This window comes from Psammomys obesus, unplaced genomic scaffold, assembly GCF_907164565.1.
Source record: "Psammomys obesus unplaced genomic scaffold, mPsaObe1.curated_primary_1811, whole genome shotgun sequence".
Lineage (NCBI taxonomy): Eukaryota > Metazoa > Chordata > Mammalia > Rodentia > Muridae > Psammomys > Psammomys obesus.
The window spans coordinates 14,829,048-14,851,157 of NW_026596101.1; the positions used below are offsets into that span (position 1 = coordinate 14,829,048).

At 43.6% G+C, this 22,110-nt stretch overlaps 1 protein-coding gene across 11 annotated transcripts in view; it reads left to right on the top strand.

Annotated features, from left to right (window-relative positions):
- Foxp1 (forkhead box P1) overlaps positions 1 to 22,110 on the top strand; it is a 382,214-nt gene that overhangs the window by 207,724 nt on the left and 152,380 nt on the right. The window contains exon 1 of one of the 11 annotated variants that reach the window (XM_055628598.1): positions 3,641 to 3,728. The exons of the other annotated variants lie outside the window; for them this stretch is intronic. The gene's annotated coding sequence lies outside the window, so the exon portion shown is untranslated. Of the gene's footprint in view, positions 1 to 3,640; positions 3,729 to 22,110 lie in introns of those variants that run through there. 11 annotated transcript variants of the gene reach the window in all.

Here is a 22,110-nt window from a genome sequence, read left to right on the forward strand (position 1 = left end):
CAAAGATTCAAGGTCTATGGTGACATTCAAGTCCAGCAGAAGTCTGAAAGGGGAGAAAGGAAGGGCCTGAAGCATGGCTACCACTCCATGGCCCTGAGCAGACAATCTCTCTGTTAAGAATGGTAGCTCTTTAATGGTGTTATTATGGGGTTTTTAAATGACATCTCAAAAGTTGTTTATATCAAAAAAGCCCAACAGTCATTTAATTATACTAATGAAGGCCTTCTATCTTGGCAGTTGTTTTTTTTTTTTTTTTTAAGACCTTTAATGTCCCAAGAAATGGAATGTTACTTCTTGCATCAAAGTGGAGGCAATTGCATTCTTTGTGGAGGAAAAAATCTATTTTCTAATCTACAAGGGAAATTGCATTTCACTTTTATGGTAAACCTCCCTTGTTTGGGGGTAAATTACAGTAATGTGGAATATCTATCGGAGTTGAGAAATTCGGGGAGTAAATGTTGAAAGCAACTGCATTTTTTCTTTGTTGTTGGTGTCAGAGACTAATACAGGAGCCACATTTGTTTGATCTAACACAATTGAAAGCAAAACCGTCAGCCCTGGCTGTTTGACATCTCTATGGAATGAGGCAGAGGTGACTTTTGAAGAAAACAGCTTAGACTCTGGTATGAAGTCAGCTGTTTGTTTGTTTGTTGTGTTGGGAATGAAAGTGAAAACATTTATCTGTAACCTGGAAACTATGTTGACAACACGTCATGTTGTTTTGAACTAAGAATTTGTTTTGACAAAATAAACATAAGCATGTTTTGACTTAAAGGTTATTGTTGTTGTAAAAGGAGGAAAATATTTACAAACAGTGTGGACATATAACATGTTTTGATTGTGAACAAAACAGAAAAATATTTATGTTAAAAAATGTACAAAATATTTACCCCAAAGTCAAACATGTGGCAAGCCCGATATACCATGTGTTGACACACCCAAAGAGTTGAAGAAATGAAACTGGATAGTGGACCCCCAGAATTGCACTGCTGTGCTCCCAAAACATACCATGTGAAGCCTCTGGCCTATCCACCATTGCTGAATTCACACATGCCTGTCTATCAGTGGTAGCTGCTGCTCAGTGCTCCCAAGGACCTCCTGGAATTTCCAACTGTGTCATCCTCCTGGCTTGTCATAGCTACAGGACCTCCCAGTACAGCTGCTCTTGAAGAACCCTCACCTCTGTGGATTCCCTAGCAAAAGCTTGCCCCATCTCTTTCCCAGGGGTCTCTCTATTCAGCTTGGTAAGATGACAAGGCTACGTAATCTTTATGATAGCATGGTTTTGTGAGGAATGGTTTTTGTTTTGTTTCGTCTTTTTCTTTTGTGTGAGTGTGATATACTTGAAAGGCAGATCTCATGTGGGCATCCTAACTGCTAGGGCCTCACAGTCTACCAGCCTTGCTCCCCTTTGTTTTCACATTCGTAGCTCAGTTACCCAGGAATCCTGTTGGTACAGAGCAAACCATGAACTGATTACAGCTTTGAAAACTGTGTTAGGCATTTCTAAATCCATATTTTACTGTGTGCTTACTATGGATTTAGGGAATGGGGAAGGAGGGAGGCAAAGATGCAGTCATTTTTAAAATCCTAGCATAGTATGAAAAAAGAGAATCTCACTTTTCCAGTCCCAGAAGAAACTCACAATTCTGAAAGAATGCCAGGGTAAATTTGTAGAATTCTGATATCCTTTAACCTGGTTCTGCCTCTTTTCTTTCAGTGTTTATTAATAAACAACTCAAGTGCAGAACTGCTTTTACCCTGCTGTGTTGACTTCCATTAAAATAAGAGGCATCATTTAAAAAAAAAAATTGTATGCCTCTAAGAAAAAGTTCTTTAAACATTTTTATGGCCGTGAAAAAGTTCTTGCAATAATCCCTTTAAGAGACTGGCCTGGTTGGCTTCAAAACCCCTAGGGGTGGGACAGTGGCATACCTCTGGGACCAGGGGGCTCTGACCATGTGTGTATTTGCAGGTGGGGGCTCTTGAATTTAGTCACTGCCTGGTATCTTAGGAGACTGGTAGCCCCATCCCCGGTCGGTTGATTCCAGAACCTCCTGACTGCCCACCTCCCCCGGGCCAGGCTGTGTGCTGAATTTGGTCACTGAGACAGGACAGACAGTACAATGCCACACACGGGAGCCTTGCTGTTTCTCCTGCCCCTTGAAACAGATTGTTAGCAAACCCTGTGGCACCTCTGTAAATGGGCTGGCCCCGTTAGAGAAGAACCTCTGCATTGGCCACTTCACCTTCACGCAGGGGAGAGGATCACGTGGAGGCTCTGGGGGGGGAGGTGAGGCAGGAAAACCAGACTGATCCCATTTCCCCCCCCACCCCCTCGCCTAGTCCTGTTCCTGTGATCTGCCTTTTGAACTGTTTTTGCGGCTGATCAGTTCCACCTAATATGTCTCTTGATTTCTGCTATTGTAATACTCGGGCGACATGCTGTTCTCTTCATTTTTGTAAGCTTTAGATGCTTCTGCCTGTCATATTCTGCCGGTTTATCTTCAGCGTCTGGATTTGCTTTCAGACTTGAATGTCTATCAAGCTGCCGTTGCTTTGAATGTGAGATCAAAAGAAGATGAATTCCAGTAAGAAAAAAAAAATCCTTCTATGAAGAAAAGATTGGGGCCTATGTAAACATCTCGCTGACAGCTCCCAATGAGTTATTTTAGCCGAGTATTAGCACCTGCCTGACAGACAGGCCAGCGTTCCACGCTCAATAACAAATCAGAGGCTTCTGTGGCAGAGGATCTCAGCCACAGCAGCAATACATTTCAGGAAGGAAGCCTTCGCTATCTCCTTGCTTCCAATTGAAGATGGCTGTTCGACTCTTCCTCTCATTTTTCAAGCTGGCCTGCTACACCTCCTGTGGCTCACTTCTTTTAATGGTACCCGTCAGGTTCTACGGGTGACTGAAGACAGGACCTCAGTAATCAGTTTAGGACAGGGTAAGGAGTGTCCAAGGGGGCTAGGGGGTGCTGTGCAATACACGGGTAGTTTCCCTGATAGCAGAGGAGGTAGATAGAAAGGAAAAGCAATCAAACCAGATAGAGGGCGCATCCCTGGAATGCTGGATGACGTGATCTTTAAAAATAATATGTGACCAAAATCCTCTAAGGTCAGCAAACTCTGAATATTCTCTCTCTCTCTCTCTCTCTCTCTCTCTCTCTCTCTCTCTCTCTCTCATTCTGCCTATGTAAATGTCACCACAAAAATATCTCAAGAACAGGTTTCCTGAAACCCTGTTGGTGTGTACTTGTCTGTGTGCACAAGCTGTGTTTGGCTAGGGTTTGGTCTTCAGGGCACACACCAAGTGTGCCGTGTCCCTGCTTGCTATGCTGGAGTGATTTAGATACGTTGAACATTAATAGATTTCTTTAAGTGCCCGGTGCAACTTTGAAAATTACCTGCAAGCGCCAACTGCTCTTCCAGCTTTGAAAGTGAAGAATTACTTGAGGAATTCTTGTGGTTTCCCTGTCATTGAGTGAGAGCCCAGCCAGCTACTGTGGAGACAAACCTCGCCGAGGTTGCCTACAAAGGGCAGTGTTCCAGCGTGTTCTCCTCGAGTGTGCTTCAGCCGCTCAGCACTTCCTGTTTATTCAAACATCTCTTTTACCACTCGGCAAACCCTCGCCTCACAGAAACAGCCCGAGCTCATCCACAGCAAGACGGAACTGCAAAGGCAGCCTGTGCGGACTCACTCCGTCAAACTCTTCATTTTCTCTGTAAGTGTCCAGAGGAGAAAAAAAAAGAACATTTTCAATGGGCTAAACTTTTAAACTAGGATCTTTGCTTGGGCAGACATGCTGTAAAAGGCAAAATAAGATGCTTCAAGCTGTTTACTGTGTGCTTCCTTCCTCCCCCTCCCTCCTCTCTCCACCTAAGCTTTTTCCCCCTTCTTCTTACTCCTTTTTTTTTTTTTCATCATAAAGATTTGAGAGGACACGGAATCCTGCTAACTCCTTGTTAAATCTCTCTTGATTTCACATGTGGCTTTGGCTCCGATCGGGAAGATTCAGCCAGTGTTGCCAGACACTTTTAAAGGCTGGCTGTAGATTGTAACTTTCCCTCTGCTTGTATGTGCCGCCGGCTTTTTTTTTTTCCTCTCTCTTCCTATTCTGTTATCTCAAATCCTGAGAGAGTGTGGGGACGGTGCCTGTGACACTCTGCAGAGTTGTCCTCAGAGGTTGACATCATGACACCGTCATCGTGGGCAAATCAGTCTTGATAATATTTGTACCAATTTCATGCCAATAAAAGTCAGGCTGCCGAAACACCCACGGTCATTATCTCATTCATATTACTGTTGTTTAAACGGAGTGGGCTGTGAGGAGAAAGAAAAATCCTGCCTTGCTTCCAGCAATGGTTGTTAACTTTGATATTGGACCCTCTTCTAGCCATTTTCACTCTGGGTAATTAGGATGGCAGCAAGTCCCGGCACCAGAGCTGGCCGAGCCTTGTTACTCTTGGGCTCTTCAGGAGAAATGACTTTCAGACACATGGTGTGAGCTTTTTAAAAAATGGTTCCACCTTTTCCTGCCTTGGTCCACCCTCTGGCCTGTCTTCCCTCCCTCTCCACCCCTCTAGCCCTGTTCTTCGGCTTCACTATAATTGGCAAGCCAGGTGCTATTTTTTTTTTTAAGCTATGTACTGATGAGGGAATAGACAGGAAGTAGAAAATTGGCTCTTTTGATCTTAAGAGAATTGCTATTATTCTGAACGCGGTTAGTCTTCAGACTAAATATCTATAAACTTCAGTATTGTCAACAAGCATCTGTTAGGCTAGAGAAATAAATAGATTTTTCGTAGTTGTGCAGCCATCTAATAGGAGAAACATCTACACAAATAAACAAGTCTCTTGTGTAGCGGAGATGGCTTTTTTTTTAATGTCCAAAGTTGTTGTGCTTTGCGAGGGAGAGAAAGAGAGAGAGAGAGAGGGAGAAAAAAAATGTTTGTGACTGCCTTAAGGACAATTTGTTTAACAGTAGGAGTAATTGTAGGGAAGATGGAAAGAGTGAGTGGGGCTATTTACTCAGATGTTACTGTAGGTGTGGGGGCCGAGCAGCGAGCAGCGGTGTGGGAACAGTGGGCTGCTTTTCTCGCTATCTCAGCCTATTTGATGACCATCACATTTCCCAGCTCGCTGATTTTGTTTTTTCTGGATGGCATGTTTGATTATTTATCAGAAGGGAAGGGAGGAGGCGAGGCAAGTAAACACGTGACCAGCGTCTGTTTTGTTTTCCACTCCGAAAGCCATGCCCTTTACCAGATACACAGAAAATAATAAACGCATTGTCTTAGGGCTCCCCTCACCACCACCTTTTTAAAGTTAACCCTTCAGGCTCAGGGACTTGCTCTTTCTTTCTTTCTTTCTTTCTTTCTTTCTTTCTTTCTTTCTTTCTTTCTTTTCTTTCTTTCTCTCTCTCTCTCCTTCCTTCCTTCTTTCTTCTTTCTTTCTTCCTTTCTTTCTCTCTCTCTCTCTCTTTTCTTTTCTTTTCTTTTTTTTTTTTAATTTCATTCTGATACTTGCCAGGCTTTGTAGTAAGAATGAGTTTATTGCAGCGGATGAATACAGTTTCCCAGGACTGGTTGTTCAGTTGCTTGGAAGGTCTAGATGCCTGCCTCAGTGGCACTGCACTGTGATGTGTTTTGGCTCACTTTAATATGAATTCCATAGTGATAATGAATAGCTGTTAGAGTTTTGGTGAAGGCAAACTTACGTATTTACTTATCAGGTATTGGTGTGTTTTGTCTAGTATTGGGGATTGAACACACGGCCTCATGTATATTCTTCCTCTGAGCTATCATCCACAGGCTGTTTGGAGGGTTTTAGATCTTAACTCTGAGCAGCTCAGCTAAAGATACTTATATCTTGAGTGTTCGTGGCTAGTGAAGAAGTTTAAGGCCAGGCAATATTTGGCTCCTCCCTAAAGGCTATCACATGCTGTGAAAGGGTCTACTTGAGCATCTGTATACCTCAAAATTTTCTTTTAAGGCTGGAAATAGTTGAGTACTTGCTAGCATATGTAAGGCACAGTATAGCCAGCACTGCTAAATGATTTATGTATGTACATACATGTACATATACATATATAGTCACACATTTATTCTAATGTTATATTATATAATACTAGTCTCTGCAATAATATAATATTTTCCACAATCTTAAAGATTGTTGTATTCTTGCAAGTACTCCAGAGTCCAAGGGAAAGTGCCAAGCCTGGATTCAGTGTGGACTTAAAAACAAGCCAGTTAAGATTATCTTTTCATTTCATCCTCTCTGTTCACGTGAGGCTGACACAGTTGCCTGTAGGCCTTCTCGGGGCATAGGTACACCTGCCGGCACCTCCTGTAGAAGAAGGAGGCAGATTCAGCCTCACCCAGACTTATCTTCTAACAAGGATGTGCGTGGCCCTAACCTGCGGACAGGCCCAAGCAGAGGCAGCCTCGTAAATCCCAGCTGAAATCTGTGTGTTTGCCTATACTGTTGGGGAATGTGAACTGAAAATATGCACACAGAGGGATCCCCTCTACATTGCCTATATAAGGGAAGAGTGCAGCCAAGTTCAGATACAGCATGGCTTCCACTTGGCTGGCCCTGCCTTGAGCCTGGGGGTTGTGGGGAGCTTTGCATCTGGGAACAGTGGGAACCTGTAGCCTGTTTGCCTCCTCTCTTGTCATCTCCGGTATTCCACAAAGGTCGTTGGCTTGGATAATCATACTTTGTAGTTCTGCAGAGCCTTTTGTCTGTAGAAATCAAAGTGCCTGACTAATGTGAACTTGTGGATACTTAGAACACCCTTGGGACATCAGTAGGCTGAAAAGGTGATCCCACTTTTGAGGTGGGAAAAACGTCCTGTTGTTAAAATAGTTTACAGTGCCCGGGTGTGTCTGTGTGAGTACTCAGACTGAACGTGCCCATGGGTGACTGGCAGAGTAGGAGAAGGATTTTTTTTTTTTTTTTTTTTCTCCTGAGACAGGCTACTTCTCACTATAGATCACCTCAGGAGAAAATGTTCTGTCCTGGATAAAACAAAAACAAACAAACAAACAAAATAACTGGTCCAGAAAGTATAGCTGGTTTGTGATGTGATGGTGACGGGCAATAAGGACAGATCCTGCTAAATTCTCATCTATTTATGGTCAGGGTTGGAATGTAATTTTTTTTTCTATTTTTAATATTCAGTATGAGCTGTATATCCTCACCTAAGAATGATATTGGAGACTTAAGCAACAACAGAAAAATCAAGTTGGTGTGTCTTTGCAAAGACATTAAGTCCGTTAGCTATGCAAAGTTAGTTGCAAGTTGCTGTGTTTTTCATTTCTTTGTGGATGAAAGATCTGAACCCTTACATTCACCCTGAATCTTCTGAGTGACTGAAGCCCTGGGTTGCAGTGACTTCCTTTCTGTGGCTCCCAAGCACATAATAAAAAATTCCTCGGGTGCCATTTGCTTTTCCGAGGCCCAGAGGGACAGAAGTTAATGGACAGTGCACTATTTAGGTTATTTGGGCCCCAATAATGTTTGTTGGAACATGAGTCCACCAATTAGATCTGAAAAATCTTTACATTTAAGAAGTAACTTTCAAAGGACCTTAATGATTCTGGTTTGTCTCAGGTACCTGTCTTTTCAACAGGATCTCACATGTTGACAGGGTATCATGGGCCGGTGTTGGTGTCGTGCTTAAGTTTTATCATTGTTTTTTTTCTTTTTTTTTTTTTTCCCTAAGCTCAGTCCTGTGTTGATTAGGACACAGGTGCTGTAATTTATTTCTGCTCTTGCTGCTGAAGAAGCTAAGGCACAGGTCTGTTGCCCAAGCTTGAACAGCTAACAGGTGGTAAAGCGGGCCTGCGGGGCCAGGAGCAGCCATGGGTGTTATGTAACCATCCTGCTGCACACTCCTTTTGTGGAGACCCAGTGATGGTTTATAAAGCTGGGTTCCCTGATTTTAGACTTGTGGAACTTCTCTCAGGGTTAGTAATCCACCCCCAAATTCCCAACAAATCATTATTTCTTCATGGTCGGAGACTCGATCATGTTCAACCATATGGTAAACTATGGTTACTAGATCACTGTCACTCGCCAAACATAACTGTGAGCACAACTGTGCATCAGGCAAGCCCCGTTTAGTTTTTAATGTTCCTTCAGTTTTTTATATCAAGCAGTGTCTCACTGTGTAGCCCCAAATCAAGCCTAACCCTAGCCCTAAGCCTTTTGCCTTGGACTTTGGGGTACTAAGATTGTCAGGCATGTGCTGCCATGACAGATTTCTTGTTGTGGCTTTATGTTTTGTTTGTTTGTTTGTTTGTTTGTTTGTTTTTGTTTTTACTTTTATTTTTAGATTATGTATATATGTGGGGAAGGAGGAGTGGGTTGTGCTTTGAATTCAGTGACTGAGGCCCGAGACATCTAATTCTTTGGAGCTGGAGTTCCGGGCAGTTGTAAGCTATCAATGTGGGTGCTGGGAATCAAGCTTGTGTCTTCTGCAAGAACAGTACAAGCTGTTAGCTGCTGAGCTGTCTTGCCAGCCCTGCCTGGTTTGTTTTCAGTGTTTTGTTTTATTCCAAAGAAACTTTTTTTTTTAAAACTCTTCCCCTGAAATCTAGGTTTTTTTTTTTTTTTAATTATTATTCTATATGTGCCATAAGGATAAGAGTCTTTTTAAAGTACCTTCACTGTGTAGTTGCTTTTGAGACATAACAAGTGATCAAGAGTTGGCCTGGCCTGTGTGAAGAGCAGGTTCCTTCCCCAGTGGAGGGAGGGATGAAGAAAGGAAAAGTTGCTTTTGATTATGATTATAATTTTTTTCATTTTTTTAAAAGGTGTGGGTGTGTGCGTACTGTACATACCTCTTGTGGGTATGCCCACGAGCTTATAGAAGCCAGAGAGTAATGTTACGTATCTTGTTTGATCACTTACTTTCTGGAGGCAGGCTCTCTCACTGAACCTGGAGTTGTCAGTGACAACTAGACCAAAGACCTAGGACATCTTCCTGTCTCACCTTCCCAACCACTGCCCCCAACACTAGGGTTATAGACACGTCACCTTTGTGCCCTTTGTATACAAGGTTCTGGATAGCCAAGCCTAAGTCCTCATATACATATTGATTGAGCCATCTCCTCAGCTCCCTCAATGTATCTAAATGTGCCTTGAATGTCCTTAAAGATTCTGTCATGCCAGGCAAGAGTTCCATCTCCACGTGCGTGGAAGATATGCATTTTGGGGTACAGAGCTCTCCCAGTGGCGACATTCTTGCAGGACTGTGAAGGGATTCTCTCTAGTCGTGTGACCTTAGCCACAGGACGTGAAGCAGTTTGGAACCAACCTAGAGGTAGAACTGGCTCTCGGGAAGTGGATAACTGATGCCCTTAATTCTCCATCGGTGTCCCTGTGAGTACACTCTTCTGTCTGCTGGCACTCACTCCTAGGCAAGTTATACTGGTTTTCAGAAGGCATCTTTGCTTTCTTACTAGCCACACAGATTCTTCGGTGTGTGCACTGTGCTAATAGTGTCTATGAGTTATGTGACCCAGCCCACCAATGCTAAGGATCTTACACATGAATATCAGATAAACTTTATAGTTTCCCTCATTCTGTTCTGTCGTCTGTTAACTGCGTGTAGCGATACCTCGTGGAACGGAGAGAACTAAATGGGTTGGTAAGCCTTCGCTGCCTAGTGCTTGTCTGGTGGAAACACCCAGCAGTTGCACAGCTGGCTGGGAGTGATATTTGTTGGGGATGGAGTAAGATCTGCAAAGTCCCAGCTGGCCTTGAGGTCGCTGTGCAGCCTGGGGTGACTTTGACAAGAGCTCCTATGTATACCACTCAATTGCCGAGGTTCCTGTCACATATCACCATGCCTGGCTTATGTGGTGCTGAGAATCGAACTCAGGGCTTTGCGCCAGTCAGCCAAAAGACGGTACCAACTGAGCTACCTCCCCTGCAATTCTGAAATCATCTTTTTTATCCTCAAATTCAAAGAACATAGCTGTCTAATAAGTCCTGCCTCTGGACATGTATACTCTATATACGTCTGTGTATGTCTATATATGTATATGTACCTTTTACATGTAATTAGAGTGTGAGAATATACAGTGAATTCAAAACCAGGCTTGTACCAGACATGGTGGCACATATTTTTAATCCTAGCACTGGAGAGGCAAAGTCAAGCAGATCTCTGATTTCAAACCCCTCGTCTTCTGTAACATGAATTCCAGGCCAGCCAAATAAAAAGAAAAATTGATTGGTGAAGAAGAATATGAAGGCTGGGCTAGGGTAAAGGCTTACTGTGTAAAGCACTTGCAAGCCATACAAGCATTAGGACCCAAGCTCAGTTCCCCATATCCGCACAAAGCGTAAGCATTTGTGATTCCAGAGCGCTTAGGTCAAGATAGGAGGGAAAGATTGGAGAGCCTCTGCAAGTTCGAGGGTCAGATATCCTGGCACACTCAGTAGAAGAACAACAGAGTCCCTTTCTCAAGGTCCAAGACATGGCTGACACCCAAGCTTGCTCACTCACCTCCACATGTATGCTGTGCCACAGATGAACCCAGACCCACTCACATGAATGGGGGAGAGAGGGAGAGACAGACAGACAGACTGGCATGGGGGTTGGGGATGAGAAAGGGCTGATTTTTTCTTTTTTCCGTGAAAGCCAGATTACATGTGTCCAGAGAGGTAAATGAAGGTATAATATAAGACACCTATCTAGGTACAGGAACTATTGTTACTCAGCTTCAGGAAAATTGTGAATTAAAAAAAAAAAAAAAAATCTGTGATCTTAGGCTGGGAAGATAACTTAGTTGTTGGATAAAGTACTTGTGAGGGCCTAAGTTAGTCCCCAGATCTCACATAAAAAAATAAATTTAAAATGTTTTAAAAGCCAGGTGTGGAGGCACACGCTTATAAACCCAGTGTTAAGGTGGTGCAGGCAGGAGGATCCTTAGGGCTCCCTGGCCAGCTGGCCTAGCCTCTTTGGTGAGTCCCAGACCAGTGAGAGGCTGTCTCAAAGCGAATGGTAAGAAGTACTTGAGAAGTGATATTTGAGGCTTGCTGGTAGCCTCGGCATGCATGTACGCATATACACAGGCATGTACACGCTTTTAAACACACACCATCTGTGACTTCTTTAGCCTTGCCTTAGGAAAAGACTTTTTTTTTTTGTTATTGTTTTGTTGTTTTTAACTCTGAAATTAGTTGAGTGTGGTGGCACATGGCTTTAATCTTAGCACTCAAGAAGCAGAGGCAGGTGGATCTCTGTGAGTTTACATAGTGAGTTCCAGGACAGCCAGGGCTATGTAGAGAGACCTTGTCTCAAACAAATAAGTGTAAATAAATGAATAAATGTAAACTTTCTGAGAATTTCATACACGAGTGCTGTATTTAAATCATTCTCACCCATCTTTCTCTTTCTGTGCCCTTTCACTCTGTCTTGAATTTATGACCACTTCCTCTATATTATTGTCACACAAACACCCTACTTAGACTATTGAGTGTTTCTCTTATGTACATATGTTTAAGGATGGATTGGGATTGGATAACCTATGAGGGGCTCATCATACAGAACTATTCTCCCTCTCCCAGCAGCCACCCAAAGCTTGTTGCTCTTCGTCTTGGGGTAGAGCCTGTAAAATTCCTCCCATCCATGTTGCCATGCCAGGTGGTGCTGTCACTGTGCAGGTCTTGTGTAAGATTCTGTGAGTGCAGCGTCCATGTCGTGACAAGAGGACACTCTGACAGTGCATCCTGGTTCCTGGCACTTGGAATCTCCTCACCGCACTCTTCTGAGATGTTTCCCTGAGCCTTCCACAGGAGCTGCACTGTAGATGTGCCACTTGTAGCTAGGAATCGAATAGTCCCTTGTTCTTCATATTTTAACCAGCTGTGGATCTCTAATATTCCGTATGTCCTGCAAGAAGCATCTTTGATGAAGGATGAGAGACCTGCTTACTTGGCTTTTGCAGTTACTGTTCAAAAAAAAAAAAAAAATTTTAGCTTAGTAAAACCAAAATATAGGCAGTTTGTCCCCATTGCCTTGAAGAAGGCCTGGAGATGGAGAGAGGGGGATGACTGAATCCGTGTCCCCAGAGTAAAAGGATGGAACATGGTGGCTGGAGAGATGAGAACAGGGGGAGAGACGGGAAAACAGCATGTGAGTTGCTGTCACAGCAGGAGGCTGCTGCTGAGATCAGAGCAGTGTTGGTCTCCTGGCCTAAGGATGTCATCAGACTGCTGTTTGGTGGAACTCACCTGAAAGCAAGGAAAGGCAGAATGGAGATAGTGGTAACTTGTAACAGAAAACAGAAAGGGTGGGCAGGCCTGCAGGTATGACTGTCACTCTTGAGCTTTGTGGGAATGGAAAGATTGGTTGAAAAAAGCAAATCTTTTTCTGTAGGGAAAAGAAGGGCTATAAATTTCAAGTGTGGTACCATAAAAAGGCCAGCCCTTGTCCTGAACACAGAAAGAACCAAGGCCGTTCCTGTGTTTTTGGCTCCCCGTGACCTCACATCCATGTGCCAGAATTCCTGGTCACCACCATCTTTGGTCTAATCAGTGACCTTGGTGCAGTGTGAATATCTAGCTCTCTGGAGACAATGTTTGTTTGTTTTTGTTTTTCTGCCCTGCCACTCGGTACATCTGTGACCTTGAGCAAGTCCCATTCTTTGTTTTTCCACTCTGAATCAAGAATTCTAAAACTTTCCCCCCACCTCCCTGAGAGTGGCAGAGAACAGTAGATAAAACAGCAGGGAGAAACTAACAGCAGATGTGGGCCCAGGGCATCAGGCTGTTTGATTTCAGGTAAGCTCCCTGTGTATAGATAGCCCTGGTGTCCCATTCCTCTCCATTTCTCAGGGCCTATTTTGCTGTTTGTGTCTGTGCTGCTGGGAATGGAGCTCTCAGCCTTTTGGAGGCAAGTGTGCAATCACCCAGCAGAATCACTGGTTACCCAGACAGTTTCACTGCTGCTTTCTTTTTAGGGGAAGGTGGGGTTGGGGTTCAAGACAGGGTTTCTCTGTAGGCCTGGATGTCTGAGAACTCACTCAGTAGACCAGGTTGGCCTCTAACTGGGGGATCTACCTACCAGTCTCTGCCTTCAGAGTGCTGGGATTAAAGGCGTGCACCACCACCGGCCTGAGTCACTGCTGTTTTCAGTACTTCTTTAGGAGATTCAGGAGAGCACTGGGGCGTTTCTTCTTGCCCTCAAACACTTCATCATCAGTCTTATTTGAGAAGGTCTTTTCTTCTCATTGTTGGTTGTGTTCTGTTTGTTTCCTTTTTCTTTCTTTTTTACTTGATTTATTTATCTTTATTTTATGTGCATTGTTATTTTTGTCTCCATGTATGTCTGTGTGAGGGTGTCAGAACCCCTAGAACTGGGAGTTAAGACAGTTGTGAGTTGCCATGTAGGTGCTCAGAATTGAACCTGGGTCCTCTGGAAGAGCAGCCAGTGCTCTTAATCGCTGAGCCATCTCTTCAGCCGTGTTTGTTTTCTAACTCAGCTAGAATGTTGCCTCTAAACCATTTTTACTCTTTGCATTTCCTTTCTTCTTCCTCCTCCTCCTCTTCTTCAAATTCAGATTTTAGGCAAGAGAAAGAAGGACTTTTGGATACAAAACCTTCACAGATGTTAGCTGTCTTTTAGGTATCGTGTGTGTGTGTGTGTGTGTGTGTGTGTGTGTGTGTGTGTGTGTGTGGTTTATATTACAAAAAGAAAAGGAATCTCTTCTCTTTCCTCTTTCTCTGTCTCTCCTTTCTCTTTTCTCTCTCCTCTCTCTCTCTCTTCTCTCTTTCATCCTCTCTTTCCTCTTTCTCCTTTCTTTCCCTTCTCCTCTCTCCTCTCTTTTTCTCTGTTCTTTATCTGGCTCTTGCCCCCACCTCTCTAGAAAAATTTCCATAATTTGTTTCTAGTCAAATGATGGAAAATCCACTCTGCTTTCAAGCACACTTTAGCCAGACTCTTCTTCAAGCTTCTGCATTAGCCGATCTGAATCTGAGGCGCCAAAAGATGTGAATCTTTATTAGTCATAATGAGTTGCTGGGACTCAACCTCATAAAAAACACTGGTAGAAAATAGGGGGTTAATATCATGAGTTATAGATCCCCTGATTGATTTATCCTCACATCTGACCCCTGTATTTTCTGTCTTGAGTATCAGAGAAGGACTGTACCATTTATTCAGTTACTTAAACAACAACAACAAAACACAAACACACACACATACAAAAAAAAACTGGCCTTTAACAAGAGGAAAGCAGGGCTTGGTACAAGCTTACATTTTTTTACTTACTATACACATTTTTTTTATTATGTATGTATGACTGGTGTATACATGGAAGTGTGAGCTATTCCATGTGTAAGGTCAGAGGTTGATGCCAGGTACCAGCTTTCCTTTATGGCTGTCCATGTTCTTTCTTTCTTTCTTTCTTTCTTTCTTTCTTTCTTTCTTTCTTTCTTTCTTTCTTTCTTTCTTTCTTTCTCTCTCTCTTTCCCTCCCTCCCTCCCTTCCTTTCTTCTTTCTTTTTTGTTATTTTTTATGTGGTCTTTTGGTGTTTTGTCTGCATACGTCTGTAAGGCACATGCATGAGTTATAGTTGTGAGCTAACATGTGAGTGCTGGAAATTGAACCTGGGTCTACCTCAAGGATAGTCAGTGCTCTCAACCCCTAAGCCATCTCTCCAGACCCCATGTTATTTCTTGAGACAAGGTCTTTTACCGAACCTGGAGTTTCCTTTTTATGTCTGGGCTAGCTTGGCTGGTGAACTCCAGGGATCCTCCCGTCTCCAGTGTCTGGATTACAGACTTGAGCCACCATACCTGGCTTTTATGTTGGTACTTGGGGTGTGGCCTCAGGTCCTTATGTTTGCCCACTGAACCATCCATCCTTCTCTCTAGCCCCCAAACTCACATTTTAGATGGTTCCTGATAAACTGGAATCCTGTGTTTCACTCTAGTGATCACATTGCCCAAAGCTGGTAGACCCAAGGCAGCAATCTTCTCCAGCTCCCGTGAGTTCAGCGGGCTAGGGCTTGGGCGATGCTGAAGTGGAATCTCTCCAAAGACAACTCAGGTGCAGGAGCCTTGGCGTGGGTGACTCAGAATCTGGCACCAGCTGCAATAAAGAGCAGCGAGCCAGGGCTCCAACAAGGTGCTTATAGGTTCCCATATTCGTAGGAGTAGGATGGGTTGGCGTTTTCCTTCTTTCTTGCTGTCTCTCTTAAGAGACTTCAAACAGGCTTCCTGAATGTTTATAGCCATTAAACTTATTTCACTCAATTTTGCAAGAAGATCATAGATTTTTTTTTTTTTTTAAGTCTCATGAAAATTCTTATTCCTTGGCGGGAAGTGTCCTCTGTGTGACTTCCAAATAAAAAAGCATTAGTCATAATCACTGGTGAATAAGGGGTAGGCTGGCCCCTGGCTGCTTCCCTGGTCTCCATTAGGGGTGTGGCCTGTAGCAGAACCCTCCTCCTGTCTGGGCCTTCTGCTCTCTCTCCAGGTGTCTGCAGTTGAGGCATCCTCAGTGGCCTTTAACTCTCATCATTTATGCTGACGAATGGGGCTTGCAGCAGCATGGACTAAGTCTGTCTTCCATCTTCTTTCTTCTACCTTCAAAATAAAATAAAATAAAGTAAGACTCAAACATCACTGGCCCTCTCCCCTCCTAATGAATTCCATCTAAAAAGTAGCTGACAAAGAACAAAGTTCCCCACCTGTTCTGCTCCTGTGTTTTGGAAAATTTGTTAAAACTCTGCAGTGAGGGGCACGCACACACACACACACACACACACACACACACACACACACACACAGATGGATGTACTCAGTAATTGACACCACAGTACCAACTACTCTATGTGGAGCATAATCAATATGAAGCCAAGTCAGTGCAGCTCTGTGTGGCCCGGCATCGAAAGGTATAGTGTAAAAGTGCTGGGTGAGGTGGCATGAGAGAGTGATTCGGGTAACTTGTGATGCTTTCTCATGGCTTCTCATCTCTCCACCCATTGACCTGTGAGCTGTCTTCTTCTGTAGGTAGGAGACTTTTTTTTAACTTTCTGTGTTGAGACAGAATCTAACTGTGTTACTCAGGCTGCCCTAAAACTCACACAGAGATCTGCTTGCCTCTGTCTCCCAGGACTGGGATTAAAGGCATGTTCCATCCTTCCCAGTTCTCTCTTGATTAAAACCCGAGAAGTGTTTGCTGAGATGGAGTTGTGTCCTAATTTTTCATCATGTCTATCTTCATCCTGTCACTTCATTACCTTTGCTGTGGGCCGTTTTAGGAAACCCATTTTAGGATGCTGTGTCTAATGATCTACTGTTGAAGCATGTGCTGAAATTTTAGGATACTTGCCCCAGTTGTCAGGACTCTTGAGGAAGAGGATGCTGAGAGAATCTTTGACCTCTAGATAACTAGGTCATATGGAATGCCCCAGTTAATCTGAGGTTGGACTCTGCTGCAGTTGCTGCGGAGATTTGAGTCTACTGGATTGACTACAAGTGGCTGTCTGGAGTCCATACCCTGGTAGAGTAGACTCAGAGTCAGGCTGGTTTGAGGGGATCCTGAGAGACTCTCTCATACATGGCTCTTAGCCACCCAGCCTCGTGGAGAGGGCATTTTGTTTACTTTGGGGCATCAGTAACAAGAGCTCATGGTTGTTGAGAGACTTTCATATTCCATGAGCCTAGGACTTACACAGTCACCTGCATTGTCAGGTTTTCTTAGACGTCCAATATTTCTAGTCACTAAAAAACTGGCCTGGCTTTTCCATTGTTCAGGGATAGCCAAAGGCTCCATTTGTAATACAGTGTCAAAAATAACCAGTTTCGAGGAGCTGGTCAGGTGATTCAGTCAGTATAGTGCTTGCCAGAGGAACATGAGGGACCTGAGTTCTGTCCCCTAACAATCACCTAAGTGCTGGGCAAGGTGTGGGTGTTGTCCTGGGGAAGCAATTCCTGGATCCATGAACTTCAGTGAGAAACCCTGTTTTAAAAATAAGTGGACGGCAAGTGAGGAAGACATTTTATGTAAATCCATGGCCTCTACCAATATATGTACACATAAGCAAACACAGATGTGTTCATACACACACAATCTACAAATACACCATAACCTCCCCCCCCCCACACACACACAAAAGAAAACAAAACAAAAAAACAAACCTGTTTGGAGAATTTGTTGCTTCAGAATGCTGTTGACCCTATAGACTCTGTCAGCCATTGTTGTGCCTTCTGTTCTTTGCTGTGAAAGGATGCAGAGGACATGGAGAGATGGCTTTCCTAACAGGCTGTCTGCAGAACACTGTCCAGCTGTGACACCTGATGGACACTAGTCTTTAATGGGGCTCTTGCTGACTATGCCTAACACTAGGAGTACGTTGGAGCAGGTGGAAAAGGCTGGCTAGTGGAACCGTGTATGAATAGAGGGCCAGACAGAGGCGCGGTGCATGCAAGATGCCTTTCCTTCTAGATGTCACATGCTTTTTTAAAATGTACTTGATTATTTGTCCCCATATATGTATATGTGACATATTGTGCTTGGTGCCCATAAAGATGGAAAGACATGGAATCCCCTGGAACTGGAGTTCCAGGTGATTGTAGACCACTATGTAAGTGCTGGGATTCAAACCCTGCTCCATTGGCAGAGTAGCCAGTGTTCTGAATCCCTGAGCCACCCACCCTTGTGTGCACAGTGGCTGTTTAGTAGCTCATGAAATTATCTGAGGAGCAGGCTTTCTGTTTCAGGGGTACGGAGAGTCCAGAGAGAAATGAGTGGAAAGGTGAACAACTCTGACCTATTGTTAAAGCTGTAAAAGGGAAAACTTCTCAGTGTAGATAGAAGATGGCTGGAGTCACTCTCTGGCCCATCAGGTATGTGTCTTCTTGCTAGTTTTTTGTTGTTGTTTAGTTGGTTGGTTGGTTTGGTTGGTTTCGGAGGTCCTATGTTTGCCTCACACATGCTAGACAGGGGTTGCTAACTCCCCTCCCATGAAGTGAAGTTAATAAACACTAGGAAGTTAATAAATACTAAAATTTGAATTCAGAATCATGATCACATCTGGCAATATATTCATCCTTTGGCTTTCCTCTACCCATTTAAATAAGTAAAATGTCTACCTATTTTATGAAATCAGAAAAGGGATGGACCAAATTTGTACTACAGGCTATATAGTGTGTGTGCCTGTGACTCAAAGCTTTTCACATATCTATCTATCTATCTATCTATCTATCTATCTATCTATCTATCCATCCATCCATCTGTCTATCTAATTATTAATTTATTTTGGAGGACCTCCATGTGTCAGTCCCATCTGAGACCCATCACTAAGTGTGCTATACAAAATCTCCTCTGAAGGTTTCTTTTCCTCCTTCCAGCTTGCTGTACGTATGTGTGTGCGCTTGCAAGAACTATGTTTTATGTAAACATGTTAGTATTTCTTTAAAAGTGGTAAACATGTTTTTTGAGTACTGGCTACCTTGATAAACATGCTAAACATAGGATTACCTAGCCCCTCATCTAAGCACCTGCTATGAACCCAAGACACAAATAGCTCAAACGTGGTAAACATGCTTAAGTAAAACATCATTTGTAAGAAGCAGATGGCACTCATTTACTTAGAAAGTGAAGACATTGTTGAGAATGGAACCATCTTGAATCCAGGGAATGAAGACATATTGCAAATGCCCAGGCTCCTGGTTACTATGGAAATACAGCCTAGCAAAGTAGCAACCCATCCCATAGTTTAGTTTGCAGGCTCTGTGTAGACACTCAGAGATGGCCCCAGACCTTAGTGTCTCTGATCCTTTTTGCAGATAGGGCCTTAGAGGAGAGTCAAAGCAAAGGGGCACCTGGGCAGTCTGTCTGGGTGAAGGGTTTGCACATGTGCACTCCTGTTTCTATAAGTTCACAGGGCTGTTTCTAAGTGCTGGCTTTATCAACTGCTTCTGCTGGGTGACACCCTCCAGCTGAGCCTTTATTGTAACCTGATCTCAGCGCTCAAATACAGCATAGAGTCATCCAGTGCCAGGCAATTGTCACATCTTTTATAAAGGAAGTGTTGATTCAACCCAGCTCAGGAAGAGCCACCAAGAGTAAAAGGTCTCCAGAGATGGGATTGGGCCTTTTAAGTTATTTACATTAGCGCTTGGCCTGGAACATGAGCCAGGGGCGCTGTGTGCTGTAAAAGAGAAGTTCTTTGATTTATTCATGTCCTTGCACATAAATGCTCTCACCTTTTCATCTCTTCCTCTTCCTCCCTCTCCTGTTCTTTCTTCTTCTTCATCCTCCTGTCCTCTTATCTCTCTCTAATATGTACATAAACATACATCCACATACTTAGTTGTGTTTTTTTTTTAATTTTCAGCGAGTCTAATTTTATCTTCCAACAGCACATGAAAATCTTCTCTTTAGTTGTCATTGAGACACTGGTAGGAGAGTAAGCTCTGTCCTTTCTCGTTTTCTGTGGTGCCAGAATAAAGTCACGTCCTGGGCTGAAGTATTGGAACCTGAGTTCAAGGATGCTAATGTGCGTTGATACACATTGTAGGTCAAAGTGGCTCTCCAATGCTTGTATTTGGGAAGCATCCTGAACACAAGGCTGTGGAGCAGTCTTTCCAAATCTTCCTCAGGTCAGCCATGAACATACAAGCTGAAGATGAACTTGAACTCCTGATTCCCCTCTCTTCACCTTCTGGTCCTAGGATTGCAGGTGTATTCTGTCATATCTAGTGGAATAAAAAATCTTAAGCATTAAAGCTTTGCGATCTCTTTTGTGTGACAACTTAAACTCTTAAATTGCAGAGATTTAAGTGATATGGAATTTTCGGAAACGGCCCTTAGTGGCTAATTTCAAAGCATATTACACATTCAGATCAATTAGGTCTTAAAATTCTTGTTGAGGCCCATGTTGGTTTTTAGTTTATTTTTGGAAAGTGATATTTCCCCCAACCCATTCACCTTTGCTAGTATATTCCCAAGGCAAGATCATTATCATGGAATACTTGAAACAGTTTTACACTCAAATGATTTATTCTTTGCACTAGTGTTCTTGCCATCTGAGATACTTGAAATTCTTTTATTTGTTTTTATTCACTTTTGGGCTGAACCCCAAAAGCCATTCTGTACAGCTCCATCTTGTACCCTTCCATTTTGAAAAGACTGAATGATGTTTCCTTTGTTAGACGTACATATTCCTCCCACCTTTCTCTGTGTTTTCATCTTTCCTTCCAATGAGGCTCCATATGAATTATGTGGGGAACCTAGAGTTCATCATATGAGAAGATAAGTCCATATACCCCATGTTGGGTCTCAAAAAGACATCACTGGGTTGGCAAAATGGCTCAGTGTGTAAGAGCCCTTGCTACACAGGCCTGAAGAGTCCAGTTCAACCCCTGGAACACACATATAGCTAGAAGGAGAGAACTGACTTCAAAATGTCCTCTGACATCTACAAATGGGTACCCACGTCCATCATACATACACTAATAACAATAATAATAGGAAGAAGAAAAGTAACTTTTAAAGACAGCAACTAAATAAATCACTTTGTTCCCCACATGAAACTGTCCTCAGAGTAAGCCTAAGGAATCCTACAGTTTACTCTGAATGTATAATGAGTATATATACAGTGTATAGACTATATGGACTGTATAGATTGGTTGCAAAGGGAACATTGGCCTGCTCTTCCCTGCCTGCTGCTGACATACAGGGGTGTGCTTGTGAGATCATGGTGTGTGCGTGAATGCTTTTTCTTAGACACTTAATACCTTCTTTTTGGTCGAGATGAGGAATAGCTGATGTTGGTTTTAGAGAATGCAGTTTTTTAAAAGTCAAAAGCCAAACCTGGAGTGGTGTGGCACGCCTTTAATCCCAGCACTCAGGGAGTCAGAGGCTTTCAAATCGCTGTGAGTTCAAGGTCAGCTTGGTCTATAGAGCAAGTCTGGGACAGCCAAGGCTCCACAGAGAAAGCCTGTCTGAAAAATAAAAACAAAACAACAACAAGAAAAGCCAAAAGCCTGGCGAAACCAAGGAAATCTGCAGTCCTGGCTTTCTTTGCCTTAGTACTGCATGTAGGCAGCCTTCCTCGTTTTCCCCATATTTCTCTGCTCACTGTCTGCTGCAGCCCTACTCTGTTTCCACCTCACAGCTGGAGCCTCCTTTTCGGATTAGCCTTTCCTCTGGAGAATCTGATGGTAAGGCTGAAGGTGTAGCAGAACTTCCGGTCCTGTATGAAAAGCCTAGGAGCTCTGTGCGGAGCTAAGGGAACATGAATAGTAGAGGAGGCATTTGCTCCTGTAGGCACCTTGCACAGGGGACTATTTTTCTTATATGATATAAATGAAATCTTCACTCTGCCCACTTTTCTGCCTACGCATGTACCGAGCGTCTCCAAGGAGACAAGGAAACCCAGAGTCCAGCGACGGTGAATCCTCCACCAAGACAGCAGGCTGGAGTCTCAGGCAACTCTCCCAGGCATCCTGCCTTCCAGCTGCCCCTCTCAGACAGCCTTCCTTCCAAGCAGGCTCTCTTAAAACGTGTCTCTCTCTTTCCAGGCGGGAGCCTGGGCACTGTGTATGCAGGACTCTTGGGGTGAATTCAGTAGCAGGTGGACAACCTGGAAGAGGGTGGATGTTGTCAGGCGGCAGCAGGAGGCGTGTTCCGCCTCTGAGGACAGGGTTGCTCCTTTGTCTCCTGCCATTCGGTGCTTCTGTTTGTGCTCCTCTGTACCTCTTCGCCACTGAGACCCTGCTCGGTCATAAGAGTTGTCCCAAAAGTTCCTGTGGCCATAGTCCCTTAGGAGCTCTTTTGAGTGAACTTGTCCTACAAGTAAGTCCACCTTTTCTAGGTTTCTGCTCGAGTGGAGGAATCCCTCCATTATTTCTCATTTTCCTGTTTCCATGAGTATAGTACCTGGATGCCCTGGCCTTGACCCCTCCCGCCCCTCAGCATTGTCACCGTATTTTCGTATATGTGCACCTCAATATCCACGTGACCCAGCTGTTCATCCCTGAGGAAGGCAATACCACGTCAGTGTATTATGGTCACTTCCTAAGCGCAAGCTATCAGATTTTGTTTGAGGCATTGATCACGTTCGTGTTACCTCTTC